Below are 18,877 nucleotides of genomic sequence, written 5' to 3'. Positions count from 1 at the left end.
AGACAACCTAAAAAAAAAAAACCAGACTAAGTTCAAAACTTACCAAGAGAGACAACCAAACCCCAACGGAAAAGTACGGCAGGAAGAAACGGACAAAAATTAAGAGGAAAAACAAGAGAGAGAAAGAGAGCAAATTGGCAGCGCGAAAATTGGCAAAGGAAAATAAGAAAGAGCGGAAATGAAGAAAAAAAAAAAAAGAAGAAGAAACGGTTATTTAAAAGAACGAAAGGAAGTTGAAACGACAAGAAGCAGATCTGGGCGGTTGAAAATATCACAACTCCCCACACTTGCCGGATGGCCGACACGTGTCCAAAACACTTTTCAAAATCTCCCGCCACGCGCATAAAGAAAAATGAACCGTCACCACGTGTCATTCAAGGGGGCTAGTCAGCCTAATAAAGTCAAGGGGGCTAGTCAGCCTAATAAAGTCAAGGGGGCTAGTCAGCCTAATAAAGTCAAGGGGGCTAGTCAGCCTAAAAAGTCAAGGGGGCTAGTCAGCCTAAAAAGGCAAGGGGGCTAGTCAGCCTAATAAAGTCAAGGGGGCTAGTCAGCCTAAAAAGTCAAGGGGGCTAGTCAGCCTAGAAACTCAAGGGGACTAGTCATTCAAAGAAATCAAGGATAACAGTCAGCCAAGAGAATCAAACACAAACATGGGCAGCCGGCATACAAAAAACCTTCCACTTAAAGCAATCAATCCTTGTCCTAATGGGGGCTAGTCGTGACATCAGAACAAGTATTGAGCTAAAAACCGCACTGTAAAACAACCATCTACAGAACAATCACACCCGTGGGGTGTTGATCGTCCCCGAGGGGGCTAGTTGTATAGGGGGCTTACCCCAGCTTTCGCTTTTTCCTTTTTATCAGAGCAACTACAGACCGTAAAAACCAGCTGTAGTCACTCTGAGGGGGCTAGTTGTACGGGTAGCCCTACCGGTATGCCGGTAGGACAACCCATAACAGCTGTAACATAGACATATACTCACAAGAAGCACCAAAGGTGCAGTCGGCATCCAGGGTTTACAAACCCAGTCGGCAGTTCTCTGACATCATCTGCCTATCAGAGCCGAAAGGGAGGATCCGGAACCAACGGGTAATAACCCGGGTCCTCCGTACAAATAACCCGTCTATATATACGGACCCCCATCAATGCCAAAGGTACGCAATTCCAATCCAATCATTCTTATGAGCATTTATTACAGAGCTACCAGCATAATCTGACTTAAGCATCGGAGGGGTAATTCTCGGATCACCCCCGAGGCTAGTTAACGGCTTCACTGTGCAGGATCCAGTCAGCAACCTCAGTCGGGAGTCAGTCATCCTTTTCCTGTTCCGAGTCCGCCGCCGGAACAAAACTATATGACGCATGACTAGGGAGTATGACATTGGCATGAGTGTATGACATTGGCATGAGTGTATGACATTGTAGACCGGTAAAAAACTTAGACCGGCACGAGGTGTATACACTAATGTACTGCCGACTGCATGACTTATAGTCATTTGAGGACTGATAGAGAAATAGCTAACAGCAGCCTACAACATTTTCCAATGGCATGAAACTATCAGTGGTGTAGATTTTCACACCGCCTAGCCACCTTTCACTTTCTTTAAAAATAATGGAAGCTCATTACCATAAGAATTCGAAAAAACACATTTGTGTCAATTTATGGACCCACGCATCATCATAACAAATACTTTGCAGACAAGATCCGACAACTAATTAGAGGAATGGGAATGACTTTTCAAATCAGTCTGGTAGCAAGCAACAAAAATGACTTCATTTTATAGAGTAATAAACTTTTGCTGTGGAGAAATAAACTAGATTTTGATAGACAACCTGGTATGACATTATAAGCCGGTAGCCCAGTATTAAGCTTTTCCTAATAGAGAATGTGTTAAGCCCAATTGTAAATTAGCTTAATTAGCTTAATTGTGTATTTAGGCCCACATATACTAGGTTGTATATAAACCAGATTTTGATAAGAAATACACAAGGAAAAATCAATTCCTGACATGGTATCACAGCCTATCAAATTTAAACCCTAAAACCCCAATTTTTTTTCCTACGCTAGGTTCAGCCATGGCAGAGGAAGGGAAGGTCGATCCTTCTTCTCCGTTCTATCTTAGCGCAGGTGACCAGCCCGGGAATGTGATCACTCACGTGGTCCTTAAGGGCAAAGACAATTACTTGGCATGGTCTAGGGCAATTACGTTGGCCTTGAAATCGCGTCGAAAATTCGGTTTTGTTAATGGTACTATCACAAAACCTACGGAAAAGAAGAAATTGCTTGATTGGGAGACAAATAATTCGATGCTTGTCTCGTGGATTCTTAAAAAAATGGCTCCTAAAGTCGCATCGTCAATACCGTACATGGAGGAGGCTAAGCGACTGTGGGATTATGTGGAGAAGCGATTCTGCGTCGCTACGGGTCCTCGTCTGCAACAGTTGAGGGGGAAGATTACAGCTTGCCGGCAAACCAAAACTATGTTGATTGAGGATTACTATAATGCGTTGATGGGATTGTATGATGACCTTGATCAATTGAAACCACCTCATGGATGTGAGTGTGGTCTTTGCACCTGTAATGTTGCAGGAAAGTATGAAGCTGACAAGGCAGAGGAGAAGTTGCACCAATTTCTAATTGGTGTGGATGATGATTTGTATGCAGTAGTGAGGACAAACCTGTTGTCTCAACAACCACCTACTACCTTGGAGGCTGCGCTTGAGGCGTTAATTCAAGAAGAACACTCACGTGGCATAGCTACGGGGAAGGCCACTGAGAAGGAAGAAGCACATGTGTTTGCCTTGCCGACTGAGCGTTGGAAAACTAATGATCGATGGAAGGACAAATCAAAGCTGTCATGTTCTCACTGTCACAAGTCTGGACATGATAATACTTCATGTTTTAAGCTGCACGGGTACCCGGATTGGTGGCCCGACAAAACTCGTGGTGGCAGAGGGGGAGCTCCGACCACCCGCGGCACTGATCGCACTCAGCCAGCTGTGCGTGCCAATGCAGTGAGCAGCAACAGCATATCAGACAACTGCTGTGTCACTGCAGTGGGCAGTAGCAGCTCTGGTGGGGGTATTGACTCCCTTGCAGTAGGCAGCAGCTATGTCACCAGACCAGAAGCATCAGGCAGTGGGGGATGCTCCACGCTAGCCGACTTGAAACCCGAGCAAGTTCAGGTTTTGTTAAATATGATTAATCACAGACAACAAGATAGGATGATTGGTGAGTATTTTTCCTCATCTTGGATTATTGATACTGGTGCTTCTCGTCACGTTACTGGCGATGAATCTCGCTTAACTGATGTACAAGATATTGCGCCTTGCCTTGTGGGACTTCCTGATGGTGCACAAGTCCTTGCTTCAAAGGAGGGTCGTGTGGTTTTGGCCGATGGCCTGTCTCTTCACCATGTTTTATTTATCCCTAAATTACAATGCAATTTAATATCGGTGTCTCAAATGATAGATGAGTCAAATTGTCATGTACAATTCACTAATTCTTTGTGTGCTATACAGGACCAACGTTCGGGGAGCCTGATTGGAGGCGGTGAACGGCAAGATGGACTTTACTACTTCCGACGAATTCCTACAGTATGTGCAGTGACGGCTCCGGAGATCTCCGAATTTGAGTTGTGGCATAGAAGAATGGGGCATCCGTCGGACAGAGTGGTCAAGTTAGTTCCTGCTATTAGTTCTAGCTCTAGTAGAAAATCTTTGAATAAAGCATGTGATGTTTGTCCACGAGCAAAACAGTCTCGGGATAGTTTTCCCGTTAGTGATAGTAGAGCTAGTCACATTTTTGAATTGATACATTGTGATTTGTGGGGAGCATATAAAACTCCCTCTACTTGTGGTGCTCATTATTTTTTGACATTGGTTGATGATTTCTCAAGGGGTGTTTGGGTTTATTTATTGAATTCTAAAACTGAAGTTTATTCCGCATTCAGTTCATTTTTTACTATGATCGAACGTCAATTTGAGGTGTCTGTCAAGTTGGTTCGGAGTGATAATGGTACTGAATTTAAATGCATGTTACCCTATTTCAATGCACATGGTATTATTTTTCAAACATCTTGTGTTGGAACACCGCAACAAAATGGTCGAGTTGAGCGCAAGCATCAACATATATTAAATGTGGCTCGTGCATTGAGGTTTGAAGGAAATTTGCCTATTGATTTGTGGGGAGAATGTGTTCTGGGAGCGGTTTATTTGATTAACCGCACTCCGTCGCGTTTGTTGGATAACAAAACTCCTTATGAGATTCTTTTCGGTCAAGCTCCTAATTTTGATGAGTTGCGGGTGTTTGGATCACTTTGTTACGTTCACAATCAAAAGGCTAAAGGTGATAAATTTGCACCGCGTAGTCGGAAATGTGTGTTTGTTGGATATCCTCATGCGAAAAAGGGATGGAAAGTGTATGATCTCGAAACAGGTGACATCTTTGTGTCCCGTGATGTGGTATTTCATGAGCAAGAGTTTCCATTTGTGACAGAAAATGGGACATCCGAGGGAGCTACTGATGGTATAGGGGACAATGTGGCGCCACACATTCATATTGAGATTGATCGTCAATTTTCGGATGAGTTGGAAACTGCTTTGGAGGTGGGAGATGTCACCTCCCCTGCCTCTGATTTGTTGGTCGATGATGATGTTGTTGTCGCTTCGAGTGACGGGATCTGGGCAGGCGATACGAGTGACAGTGAGCCCGCATCACCCCCGCACCGACTACCAGCTACGCAACAGTTCAGCAGCTCTACTACTGCTGGCAGTGCGCAGCGTGCACATCAGGACGCACCTGTCACTGCTGCTGGCAGTGAGCATTCTGCCCAGCCAGTGCTGCCAGTCCCACATGAGGCACCACACCCCTCGTCTACCACAACAGCAACCGCAGCACAGCAACCAGCAAGTTCACATTCTGTTCCCCTTGGCTTGGGGCGTGGTTTGAGGGAACGACGCCCACCAGGTTGGCATCGAGACTTTGTTGCACATACTGTTCCGGAAACGAGTCCATCTCCGAGTTCACCGTCCACTCATAGCTCCTCAGGTACACTTTATCCCTTAGCACACTATGTGAATTGTGACAAATTTTCTATTCGACACCGTATATTTCTTGCAGCTGTTATTGCAGGATTGGAGCCTCGTACTTTCAACGAGGCAATGAAAGATGCCGGATGGCGAGAGGCGATGCAAAAAGAAATTGGTGCTTTGGAGGACAATGAAACATGGGTCATGGAAGAATTACCTCCAGGAAAGAAGGCATTAGGTTGCAAATGGGTATACAAAATAAAGTTTCATTCTACTGGTGAGGTAGAACGTCTTAAAGCCCGTCTGGTTATTTTCGGAAACCATCAGGTGGAGGGTATCGACTATAATGAGACTTTTGCTCCGGTCGCAAAAATGGTGACCGTTCGTGCTTTCTTGGCTATCGCTGCAGCAAAGAATTGGGAACTTCATCAGATGGACGTTCACAATGCGTTTCTTCATGGTGATCTGGATGAGGAGGTTTACATGAAACCCCCACCCGGATTCCATGGTGGCAAACCTGGTTTGGTTTGTAGGTTGAAGAAATCTCTTTATGGTCTCCGCCAGGCACCCCGTTGTTGGTTTGCTAAACTAGCGGCTTCTTTGAAGAGGTACGTTTTTTCTCAGTCCTATTCAGATTATTCGCTCTTTACGTTAACTCAAGGATGTATTCAGCTTAGCGTTCTGGTTTATGTGGATGATCTTATTATTTCGGGTAATGATTCGTCTGCAATTGCCGAGTTTAAGAAATATTTGGGGGAATGTTTTCATATGAAAGATCTTGGGGTTCTGAAATATTTTCTTGGCATTGAGGTAGCTCGGAGTCCCGAGGGTATTTTTTTGTGTCAGCGAAAATATACTCTAGACATTATCGCTGAGGCCGGGATGCTAGGGGCGCGCCCGGCTGATTTTCCGATCGAGCAAAACCATAACTTGGCCCTTGCTACTGGTGCGCCTATTGATGATCCAGAAATGTATCGGCGATTGGTTGGTCGTCTCATTTACTTGTCCTTTACTCGGCCCGACTTGGCCTATACAGTTCATATTCTGGCACAGTTTATGCAACACCCTCGACAGGAACATTGGGACGCGGCCATTCGCACTGTGCGCTATTTGAAGGGGTGTCCGGGCCAAGGGATTCTGCTTCGCGCTGACTGTGACTTGCAGTTGACTGGTTGGTGTGATTCTGACTGGGCGAGTTGCCCTTTGACGAGACGTTCCATTACTGGTTGGTTGGTATTTCTTGGTTGTTCCCCTATCTCTTGGAAAACTAAGAAGCAGCATACAGTGTCTCGATCTTCGGCAGAAGCCGAATACCGTTCTATGGCTGCCATTACAGCGGAGTTGAAGTGGCTTAAGGCACTTATGGGCAGTCTGGGTGTAGAACATCCACGGGCAATGAGCCTATTTTGCGATAGTCAGTCCGCGTTACACATTGCTCAAAATCCGGTTTTTCATGAGCGCACGAAGCATATTGAAGTGGATTGTCATTACGTTCGGGACGCGATTCAAGACGGTATTATTAATGCTAGTCATGTGCGAACGGATGAACAACTAGCTGACATCTTTACGAAAGCTTTGGGCAAACGTCAGTTTTTGTATTTACTTGACAAGTTGGGCATTTGTGATTTGCATGCTCCAACTTGAGGGGGAGTGTTAAGCCCAATTGTAATTTAGCTTAATTAGCTTAATTGTGTATTTAGGCCCACATATACTAGGTTGTATATAAACCAGATTTTGATAAGAAATACACAAGGAAAAATCAATTCCTGACAGAATGAGATAAATCGGTTCCATTTAAGGCTTTAACCCTTAACAAAGTAGCAATAACAGCCGGCAGGTAGAAGACCCACAATTGTAAGCGTATTCTCACATGACTATAGATTATACTCGTATTGTTACAGGTAATTTTTGACAGTAAGTAAAATATGGTCTCGGTTGGAACTGACTTTTGCCGGGAGGGTACATGCCGTCAGAACTGTCTCAGATAAACTTGGCCGGTAAGAGAATTATATAAGAACATTTATATTTCGAAATGCTATATGACGCCAGCAAAAGTGTATGCAGCCATTAATTTAACATAATTGACGAACAGGCAAGCTTAACATTTATGGCGGTACCAAAGATCCGTCAAATTAGGTCGACTAGTACAGGTATAACTTTTGAAATCAGGAAGGTAGCAAGAAATACTCATCAAATTAGGCCGACAACAATTTAGATGGTAGTAAGGAAGACTTATCAAATTAAGCCGGTACCAACTATTTAAACAGCTCACCATGTACTCATGTCATGGATGATGATTATGTAGGACTTTCAAACAGGTTTACTACTAATTTTACACATATAGGGAGGGAAAACTTAGCTTTGGTAATGGTGGTCGGTGTTGTTGCGAGCGGTACAAAATAGTACTACGCCGATAACGCCGGTAGGAGAAATACCGACAACATAGATTTACTCTGTTCTTTTTTAATCTAGACCCTTCATTGCTAGGTGTATGCCCCTATTACACACTTCCCTTTACCCTTACATTGATGCTTGCTTTTTCTTTTTCTTTTTCTTTTTTAAACCGAGTTTCTTAGATCTGAACATTCCCAATTATGATTTTGAGATTGAATTTGGTTTGGGCAGTAATTTGTTTTGGGTGATAGATCTGACATAGATTTACTCTGTTCTTTTTTAGTCGGCTTTTGGTTTTGGGTAATAGTGGCTTTTTTAGAGCAGTTTGCTATGCTCGAGGAGAGAGATACAGAGTGGTCTTTTTGTTATTTCATTTTATTTTTTCTTATTTTTTGATGGAAATGGGTGAGTATTTAGGTATGTTTCTTTGTAGATTTGAAGGAATGAAAATGGGTTTTTTGTTCGGAGATTCTGGGCACAATGGTATGTTGTTGTGCCCCTCCTTCTAGCGCCCATTGTTCCGGTATTGGAATCGGGTGGTGTTGTCGGATCTTCGTATCTTGAATGTGGAGGTGATTTCCTGCAAAGTGAACCCCGAACCCGGGGGAGGTTCCCCGGATCGGAGCCTCCAACGCCCAACATTAGTGAAATATTATAAAGTGATGGAGTACTGTAGACACCTACTTTTGTCCCCATTCCCGAAAGGGAAGGTTCAATGACGAAAGCATAAATCTCCACTTGACAACGCATCTCTTATAAAAATAACGAATCTCGATCACCCCTTTTCATTTCACCCGAAACCTGCTATTTATAGAAACCTGCTATTTATGGAAACCTGCTAAAAATAGTAACTGCCGTAATGGGTAGTTGTTAAAAGTGGCAAGTCATAAAAGATAGAAACCTGTCAGAATTAGGTGTTGCACTCCAACATAAATCCTAAATGAGATAGAGATTACGAGAGAATCCTATTCCTAATATGATTCAAAAATAAGAGTCACGTATTAATTAAAATCCTAATGAGCCTAGAGTTCGTAACGGGCCCAGACGCATTCCGTCACAAGGTTAATACGCACTAAAAGACTCGATTAAGTCTCAAACACTCCGGATTCTAGGAATCCGAATCTGACTAAGAAAACAGCCCAGATCCTATTTTCAACGCCTGGCTCTGGGCGCCGAAATCTTCGGCGCCCAGGCCTGGGCGCTGAAATTACCTGGGACGTATTCTTTCCTAATTCCTCGTGGATTAGAGCTCTACAATTCTATCTTTCCACGAACTCTTTTATATAAATATAGCCCAAGTTCGACGTGAAAAAAGAACAACACACAATTATTATTCTGAGTATTGACTCTAAACCCCTAAGCCTAAGCCTCACGCTGCAAAAACTGATCACGCGTTCTGTCGCAATCGATCCATAAATCGAACAGAACGTATCCTGTCCCATCACTTGAGATTCGTTAAATAAAAGGAGAAATAGCAAAGTCAAAGTGGTTAGTTTTCTGAGAACCGTGACGCACCTCTCAAGGGTGAGTCGTAATGTGTCCCTTTTCTATGATTTAATTGCTTTCCTCGCCCTTTTTATGAACTGTTAAACTAACTAAATCTGATTGTTCTATCACGCCTAATAAATATGATATTTTTGGGAAATTGGATTATCATGCTAGGTCTCTTAATACAATCTAGATCAGATAATCGCGCTCGATCTAGTACTATATGTTGCATATTGTTAAAATCAACTCAGATTAGTTTAAGAGTTAACGCATGTCCCTTCAATTATTTATGCTGAGCTAGTAAGGATATCCTGCCTCTGGAGTTATCGATGAGCGAGTACTCCTCTCGGTAGTTACAGTCCCCCGAACCCTCAATCTCTACCTTGCGGGTGTATGTTGAGAGATCCCCACACCAGGGATCACAAGGGAACCTACGGCCGTCATGGTCAAACATAATTGCACTCCCTTTATGTCACGATAACCGGGTTTTTTCAGTTTTTCTCATTGTCGTTAAAAACTGAATGGCGACTCCTATATTACTAGTCAATTGGGTGCAAACTCACAGGAAATCCAATTACACTTGATTTGACAAAAAGAAACGTCACACCCACGAGGGACAAGGTCACGCATTAGCCTCGTGCTTTTTCGACCCCCTCACAGTGGCGACTCCGCTGGGGATAGTGAAGGAAATACTCGTGCTCGTAGGTAATCAAAATAGCCGAAGGGTGAAACGATCCTACCCCGCGTTTATTTCCCCATCAAGTTGGGACGACCTGAAAATCAGCATATTAATGTGAACGGACAGAACCGCATAACGAATCTTGGCTCCCTTGGATGTTTCATCTCGGGAGTTGGGACTAAGGATACCCATCGCCAACCGGGGGGTGCATACGCTTCGAATGTTGTCCACTCGGCACTTTCGCTAGTAGTACACCCGTCCCAAACCCAATCGCTCGCCCATTAGGTCCCTCTCATTGGTGCATGCCCCCTTGGCTTACATCGTGATTGGCGTCTTGGGCGAAATTCGTCTGTTGAAGGCACTACCTCGACCAGGGCATGTGTTGGATCTGCGATAGAAGCGGTACCAAGCCAGGCGCAAATACTACCCATAGAAGCCTATCATAAACTACATGACATATTATTATCTTGCCTCATGACGTAATGTTAGTTATATGTAGCGAAATACGTGATTGTGTGTGACAAATAATTATAGAAAACCAACGACCTTAAAAATTGCCCAAACATTCATAAACCAATTGGCCAAAGAGTTAGACCAAAATACGTGTTCCGCAAACCCGAACGATCGCCACAAAAATAAGCGACGCTCGGGATGGCCTGTAACGGATCCCACAACGCTGATCAACGCGTAAAGGACGTTATTAGGCAAGCACGCAAAATCAAGTCAATAAACAAAAAATATACGCAAACAGAAAACGAGCACCAGTCAGGGACGCATTTTCAGCGCCCCTGGCTGGGCGCCAATATTTCTCACGCCCACTGCTGGGCGCCGATGTTGCTGCCTGGCCTTTTGGTCAGGCACAGCAGCCTCGGTGCCCGCGCATAAAGTATACGTAGCAGTAAAAGAAAATTCGTGAAGCGAGGGCGTATGAAAAAGCCTTCGATTCCAAAAGCTACTTATAAAAAAAATAACTCTTTGTGTCGTTGTTAGGCCTCCTACGACGACAATGTTCGGCGCCAAAACCGAGCATGCTAGTTTAAAAAACTTTGAATGTCACATGGGCAAGGTATTCCAAAAAAAATAATGTTCAAATGAAGTTTTCAAAGAAAAATAACGTTCGAATAAAAAAAAAACCGAGTCTAGACTAGGCTATGCCAAAGTACAATCTAAATCCTAAGTCTTAGTTGTCTTATCCATAGAATCGGTCCTAATGCTTGGTGTCGTTCTGCAAGTTAAAAGGTTAAACCATATTGAGTCTCCCTTCCTAACATTTAAATCAATTAGCACCCATATGTAATTGTCATCCCTTGCTAAGAATCCACGGCCCCAATACTCTCTCTCACCAATAAAAAGAATATATTATTCAAGTATTTGCAAAATGGAAACAGTCACATTCTGAAAATCATTCCTCCATAGTCGCACAACCCCCAAAGTGAACCTAAGGTGTCAATACCATTAGCAAAAATTAAATGCCTCAAGGCTTATGATCACATTGGGTCACGACTATCATAGTCCTCTCGAGTCACTCGCTCCTTGAAATACTACTAAGTACGGACTATAAGATTTTCCATGAATGCAACATGACCAACCATGAAAATACCCAAATCGGCATACCATAAGGCTACCATTGGGGTAAAGCAATACACACTAAGAGGGAAGCCGCACTAATGATTCTAGTTTTGCAAGAATAAAAATTCGATCTCCCCAACTAACTACCTTGCCAACATTAAGCAAAATGGCGCATGACAAATGAACACCCAAGGGTTAAAATCTAAAGTGTCAACCAACGAAAGTTATGGTCCAATTAGCCTAAGTCTGAGAGTCGCTTGGTCAAGTGTTATAGGCTTACGCCACGTCATTATTTTGAGTCTAGGCCACCTCATTGTATTCATACACGGGTTATAATCAGAAAGATTAATGAAAGTTCGAGTCTAAATCGCAACTTCCAATTAAATCCCAGAAACTGGAGTCTGAAAAGAAACAAAAAACTATTTTCGATGTAATTCTTTCGTTAAATTTCAATAAAGTAAAAAAAACAACACTCTGAATCTACGCTATTTGCACATTTTAAGAAACGACTAAAAACGCTTGCAAAGTAAGACAATTTAAAGGTCCACCCTAGGCCTACTAAAATTAAAGGTCCACCCTAGGCCCACTAAAGTTAAAAGTCCACTATAGGCCTACCAAACGAGGCTCACTAAGTCTCGCCTCGTGACTCAAAGACCACAACCATCTACCTTTTAGCCCAGATAAAAAAAATTGAAGGATTTATGTTGGGGAGAAATCCCAAGCAAAAAGAAAAAATAGAAAGAGAAAAGAGAGCGAAAAGAGCGAGCCATGAAATACTTAAAAAGAAAGAGAAAAAGGGAGAGCGAAAAGAGCGAGCCATGAAATACTTAGCCCGTACCTCCCAAAGTGCGAAATTTACCCAAGTAAACGAAGGAAAAGAATTGAGTCAACCAATCAAATCACGCAACAAAAAATACATAAAATTCTACGATGTCTACCCTTTCCAATCCTTATGTTCTTAGACGCCTTCGTTTTGGGGCCCTTGTTCAGCTCATTTAACCCATCCATGTTCTCATCGCCATAACCCAAGAAACCATTAACTCGACTCTTGTTCTTGAACTTGTTATCAACTGAAAACCACGTACGGCCACTGACACATGCGTCATACCCATTATTTCCAAAGCCCAAACCTGCTCTTACACCACCATTAGCATAATGACCATATAACTTGTGTGGATACATCCTGTTGATATACCCTTGAGCCGTCCCCATGCTGCTCATTGGCCTTGGTTGATATAAACTCATGACACTAGCTTGAGGCCGCAAATTGTGAGTCCTAGCAGATATAATCCTCATGCTTGACCAATACCTATACAAATTATCCTATCTCATTCAACCCATCTTTCAAACCGTCTTGAGTCACGAGTAAAAAAAAGAAGATAAATGAAAAGTACAAAACAATAATGAATAATAAAAAAGCAAACTTTGCAAAGCGCCTTTAAAAGATCGTCTAAAAAGAAAAAGAAGCATTTAGCGCACCAAAAAAGATCCGCCCAGAAATCATTTTCAGCGCCCAGAGCTGGGCGCCGAAATCTCTCTACTTGCTAAAATTTGTCCAGAAGTGCTCGTCATTTTATCCGCACATACACGGAACAATAACGAACACTTGGGGGGGTACAGCACGTATTCAGATATACGTACCACCAAAGAAATACATGTACTCAATCAAAAAAAATACATAAAACAAATTTTGGCTTACGGCAAGGCAGCAGATTGAAATAATAATAAACTTCACTTATTCTACCGTTTCAAATAATATGTTTCCACCTCAGAACGTACTTGTTTAAAATCGGCATTCTAAGAAACCATTTTCCAGGCTAAGAACTACGCAAGACCTGATTCCAAATTAAATCTATTTAAGGCGGATACGTAGGCAATCCATGATTCGGTCCAACCAATTTGCAAAAATGTTAGAGCCTATAGAATAACAAGAATAAGAAATAGAGTCCCTTATTGAAATTTAATTACTTGCAACCCAAGTCGAAAGAAAAATTTAAGTCAAAGGAAGAATCCAAGTCATCAAGATGCCAAAATTAATGAGCACACATCGAAAAATAATAAGGGCACGTACCCTTGCCAGAGGGAGCACTCACACTCCTAGGCACTTAGCCAAGACTCAAAAGATCGCTTTGCCTCAATTGAATGGGGGCTAGCGCGAGCGTCCATAACCTCTAAAGTACTCGACTTGACCCTCCCTAAAGCGAACTAACTCACTTAAAGACCTTCTTTCACCACTAGAAATAGTCGTTCGCTTAAAGACCTTCTTTCACCACTAGACATAGTCGTTCGCTTAAAGACCTTCTTTCACCACTAGACACAGTCATAATCGCCAACAAGTAGTAAAGGCAGTAAGCTTGCAATAAAGAGGATTGTTCTACGGCGTCGCCCCACCGTTCCTTCGAACTCAGGGCACCCGTTCATGGTAATTCAAATGCTTGCGAATCCCCTTTGAAAAAAAAAAATCAGACATTGTCAATAGAACTTGGCATTTAACCAAGGCTCACCCTACTCAGACATATGACACGGGCATCTAAAATCGAAATCTGAAAGCATCATGGGAAGACATAACAGCAATTGGGGGCTAAAAATTGAAATGAAAGAGCTAGGGAAAGAACTAAATATACCTTGACCTTTTGTACGGACATACACCAAGTAAATCTAAGTCAATTTGAAAACGGTTTATATTCCCGCCATTCTGGAAAGATAGCCCTAAAAGCCCAACGCATGTGCCACACGGGCACAAGTAATATCTTGACGCCTGCATCTTGGCTTCCAGCAAATCCTTAGACAACATTCCAAAAATCGTAACAGTATTTTGATTCACTCATGTAATCCTGTACGAACCCTTCTATAAGTCAACCTACTTAGGACACCTCGGATTGTACACAGTAGGACTCGGATTTTAAATAAATTTCAAATAATTTTCAAAGACTTCTTCGAACATAATAAAGTGTCATTGGTTTAATCTAAGTATGCGTTTATCCCGATGTTGCAAGTGGGTCAAAGAGATTTCTAAATATTATTATGGGTAAAGAAAGGCACCTAGCTTTTAGTCAAGGCACATTTCAACATGTGACTACCTTGACCATGGCAATGTCGCACAATACGACATTTACAGGAAAAGTTGCAAACCACTACTCGAACGTAACTTTCACTAAACGAGTCTGGTTCAAACTATTCATGATCCATGTCACCATGAATGCATAAAAACGTATGCCAAGCATTATAGCACCAAGCCAATCCCGTAGCTACAGTTGGGGTCTTGAGGAAAACACTCTAAAAACACTCGAAATGACGATTTTATCGCAAATTCTCGACGCTAATGCTATACACACGTCATAGGGGCACAATCTTAAGCTTTAATCGTATAAAACGAACCTTAGAATGGCTACAACCCCTCCCAAATTCTAAGCGCTACTTAGAATATATAAAGTCACCCCACTAACAAGGGTAACTTAAAATCGCGAGTCACCAAAACTCCGATCAAACTACTGCACATAACGTTCGCCCTACAAGCGCCCGTTACACAGCCTACCTCGTTCCAAAGCAAAAGCGAAAAAAAAATCAAGGATAAGAACTGTCAAAATATACCCAGAAATCATTTTCAACGCCCAGAACTGGGCGCCGATATCTTTAACGCCCCAGCCTGGGCGCTGAATCTTTCTGCTAGCCCAGTTTTGCCCATATATAAAAATAAGAAAGAAACACCTATGAATCCTCGCATCGAACGAAGTAATAAGCCGCGCAAACCCACACAGAAGGTGCTACACTTGTTCGAGCACCTGAACGAGGCGTGTGAAGGAAATAATGCCCTTGGTCCAAGTATGCATTCAATGTTAAGTCTAATAAATGCGGTTCAGTATTAATTAACAAGTTAATAATTCAGTGAGATCAAGTGAGCTGAATGCCTAGCTAGAGGCCGCTTCAGTTCAAGTGGAATTAATGATATTAATCCACAGCTTACTCTTGACTGAACCCGTAGGGTCACACAAATAGTACGTAAACGGATCAAGTATTTAATGGCATTAAATACTCCATCTATGGATATTCGGAATCGACGGATCTTGGTTTCAGTGGGAGCTGAGATCGTCACAGGCAAGAAATGAATACTCCGGAAACGATGATATTGCCGGAAACGGAAATATGGATCGTATCGGAAATATAAATATTATCCAAGTCGTAGATGTTGCCGGAAACGGAAACATGGTACGTATCGGAAAATATTATCGGAAATGGAAATATTGCCGGAATCGGAAATATTGTCAGAATCGGAAATATTATAGGAATCGGAAAATAGTTCCGGAAACGGAAATATTAAATATTTGTTCGAAACGGAAATTAATTCCGGAATCGGAAATGTTAAATATTGTTCGTATCGGAAATGAATTCCGAAACCGGGAATTTAATCGGAAGCGTATCGCACGAATAAGCATCGGACGAGGCTTGCCGGACGAAGGCCCAGCACGAAGCCAGGCCATCGCTCAGCAAGCCAGCGCGCCACAAACGCACCAGCCAAGGCTACGCCAGGCCCACCGCAAGGCAGGCCCAGCGCGCGCCAAGGCTACGGCAGCGTGTGGGCTTGCGGCAGTGGGCTGCGAGCTCGCGGGCTGCGCGCGCGCGCATGGCGCCCCTCGTGGGCTGCTGTGCGTGCGTGTGTGTTTGTGTGCTACTCGAATCCTAAAGCTACCGGGATTTGTCATATGATTAAATCTAATCCTAAAAGATTTAGTTTATTTAATTAGAGTCCTAGTAGGATTATAATTAAATAAATTAGTATCCTAATAGGATTCCAAATCCTTTTCCATAACTCTATAAATAGGTGCCTAGGGTCACATATTTACATCGAGCATTCAAGTATTCAAAGTGAGTTTTTGAGAGCAAAATTCAGTCATACAATTGCCTATAAAGTGCCGAAAATTCAGAGTACCTTAAAGGCGATTCTAGTTGGTCAATCTTAAGGCGGATCCGGACGTGCTGTGGACTATCTACGGAGGGACGACACTTGGAGTCCTAAAGACTTGTTCTTGTTCGGTTCGGGCGCAGCTAGGGAAGGCACGCAACAAAGAGTATGCATCTAAACTATGCTAAATGATTATGTGTAAATAATATGTATTCCTGGCTTAATGGTTTTTTCCGCATGATTTATGAATTGTCATATGTATCATAACCTAACAGTGGTATCAAGAGCCTCTTATTATTTTCATAATCTAAATTGCATGAACATGGTTAAATATTACAAATTTGCAAGAATTAAAAGGGGTGATTAATTTTCGTAATTGTTAATTAATTGCAAATTGCGTTTATTTAATTATACGTACGCAGTTTTTCGGCAGTTTCTTCGTTACTCATCCAAATCGAGTGATTTTTGTGTCAATTCCGCATGTAAAAGGCATTCTAAAATTTTGACAAAAGTAGTATTTTTCTGCCGAACCCAGAATTCTCAAATTCGAAGCCTAACTATGACTTTTCGAAGGTTTTAGTTTTTCGAATGCAAAATTTCGTAAATTTAAGATGTTAAATTAAATATTTGCGATTCTTGTTGATAAATCTTGAATTTTTTATTGACCTACTGTATATGTTTAACAAGTTTGAATGCCTAGCCTTGTTAATTATACAATCTAATTTGTAATTATGACTAATTTGTTGAAAATTAGAATAATTTAGAATTAATTTGATTTTCATAATTAATTATAATTTAACTAGATACCTATTATTAAAAACCACCATAAAAATTGTAAATTTATGATAAATTTTAAATTTTTAAGACCTAGACTTGAATCCATGATTAATCGGAAATCAATTGAATAATAAATTTTCAATTTTTCGCCCTAAAATTATGAAATTAATATTATTTATTAATTTGTCATTAATTTTAAATATAAATTTTTAAATTTTATGCGATTTGCTCATATAACTTGCACGGACAAAGCAATGGACGCTACGTGTTACCCTTAAGGGGTGTTGTATAGTGCGGGCATGTGACGACGAGCAAGGGAGCTCGTCGCCCATGCGGCACGAATGCAATGAGCAAGGCCATGGTGCACGAGCACAAGGCAGCAGCCCTGCCTTGTGTCATGGGCTGTGTGCAATGAACGAATGGGCGAGGGCGAAAGCAAGGCACAGCAGTCGCATGTGGGCAGCAAGCGAGCTGCGCCACAGCGCGCACTGCCTCGCGCAAGCGTGCGGAGCCTCGCGCGCAGCGAGCGCAAGCTCGCGTGCCACGAGTGCTACGCCCAGCGTCGATGCCTCGCGCAGCGAGCGATGGCTCGCAGGATCGTGCGCTGGCAAGCGCGCGCAGCGAGCGCTGGCGAGCGCTCGCAGCGAGCAATGGCCCGCATAAAGCGAGCGCTGGCTCGCGTGAAGCGAGCGATGGCTCGCGTGCATCGAATGCTGGCGCGCGCAGCGAGCACCAGCTCGCGTGATGCCTTGCAAAGGAAAGCAGCAGCAGCGATGCGACGCAGCGCATGGGCTGCGCGCACATGGCCAGCGATGGCTGTGTGCGTGTGGCCCATGGGCGTACGTTGCGTGGGGTTGTTGCGTTGCGATTAGATCGTTTTGAAATTTTAATTTGAAATTTTCAGTTTACGTAATTTTAATTAATTTTAAAATTAATAATTTAAATTATTTTCTTGGATTTTAATTTTGAATATTGTAATTATAATAAATTTTATTTATTCTAATTATTTTACTAAAATTAAAATCATGAATTAATTTAAATACGACTGAAATTAAATTAAACTTTTTGGATTCAATTATAAATTTATATGAGCTTTAAATTTTAATTAAATTTGTATGTTTCCGGTTAGACTAGAAATACATTTTTATGTTTAAAATTAGTAAAGCATATGAATTTATTGGTTTAAGTGGGAGCCCTTTTAGTCATAAACTCTTGATTAGGTCTACAAATCCTTAAGGTTAAAACAACTTGATTAGAATTAATAAGGACTGAATAATTGGTAGATTATTGGTGCCCTTGATTAATTGCTGCAAATGTTTACGTGATGCATAATGTGTTTGACTAACCAGCTATGTGGGCCATTCATGATAATGAATGGGTGAATGGTATATATTGTATATGTACCGTTTTGCAGGTTATGAAGTGACTAGTATGGCCCAAATAGGATAGAAAATATGGTCTGCGTACCATTAATTTGAATGTAATTGGTCTAAAGTACCAAAGTTGTTTTTCAATTCAAATATGGTCTGCGTACCATCAAATAGTTGTAATTAGTTTTAATTATAGCTTATCCTATTTGAAGAAAATGGTGCCTCCCACGGAGATTTTCAAGACGGACTTTGAAGTTAAAGCTTCAAGATGAAGTCGGGACATACTAGATCACATTTATCTTATGCATGTTTTAAGTTATTTATTGCTTTTAAATATGTCTTAAAATGCATGAGATCAAAAGCTTGATTATGTTGCATGATTAAGGATTTTAGTTCACTTAAAATCTAACCAACATAGTAAGAGCCTTAAGTTCCAAACTTAAAAATTGAGTTAAAAGGTGCCATGCCAAAATATACACTTGCTTGGATATCCTTTACATCAATCTAGTAATAGTTTTCGCTCAGCGAGGTGTTACTTATTGGTCCTAAAGGGGCAAGGTACACAAATAATTGTGAGTACATGTTAGTTTTGGTGAAACTCAACGATATAAGTAAGGAGTCCTTTTATGTCGTGGCAAAATCGATAGGTTTACCTAATAAGTTCTTAG

Source organism: Spinacia oleracea, chromosome 6, assembly GCF_020520425.1.
Source record: "Spinacia oleracea cultivar Varoflay chromosome 6, BTI_SOV_V1, whole genome shotgun sequence".
Lineage (NCBI taxonomy): Eukaryota > Viridiplantae > Streptophyta > Magnoliopsida > Caryophyllales > Amaranthaceae > Spinacia > Spinacia oleracea.
This window is presented reverse-complemented; position numbering follows the sequence as displayed.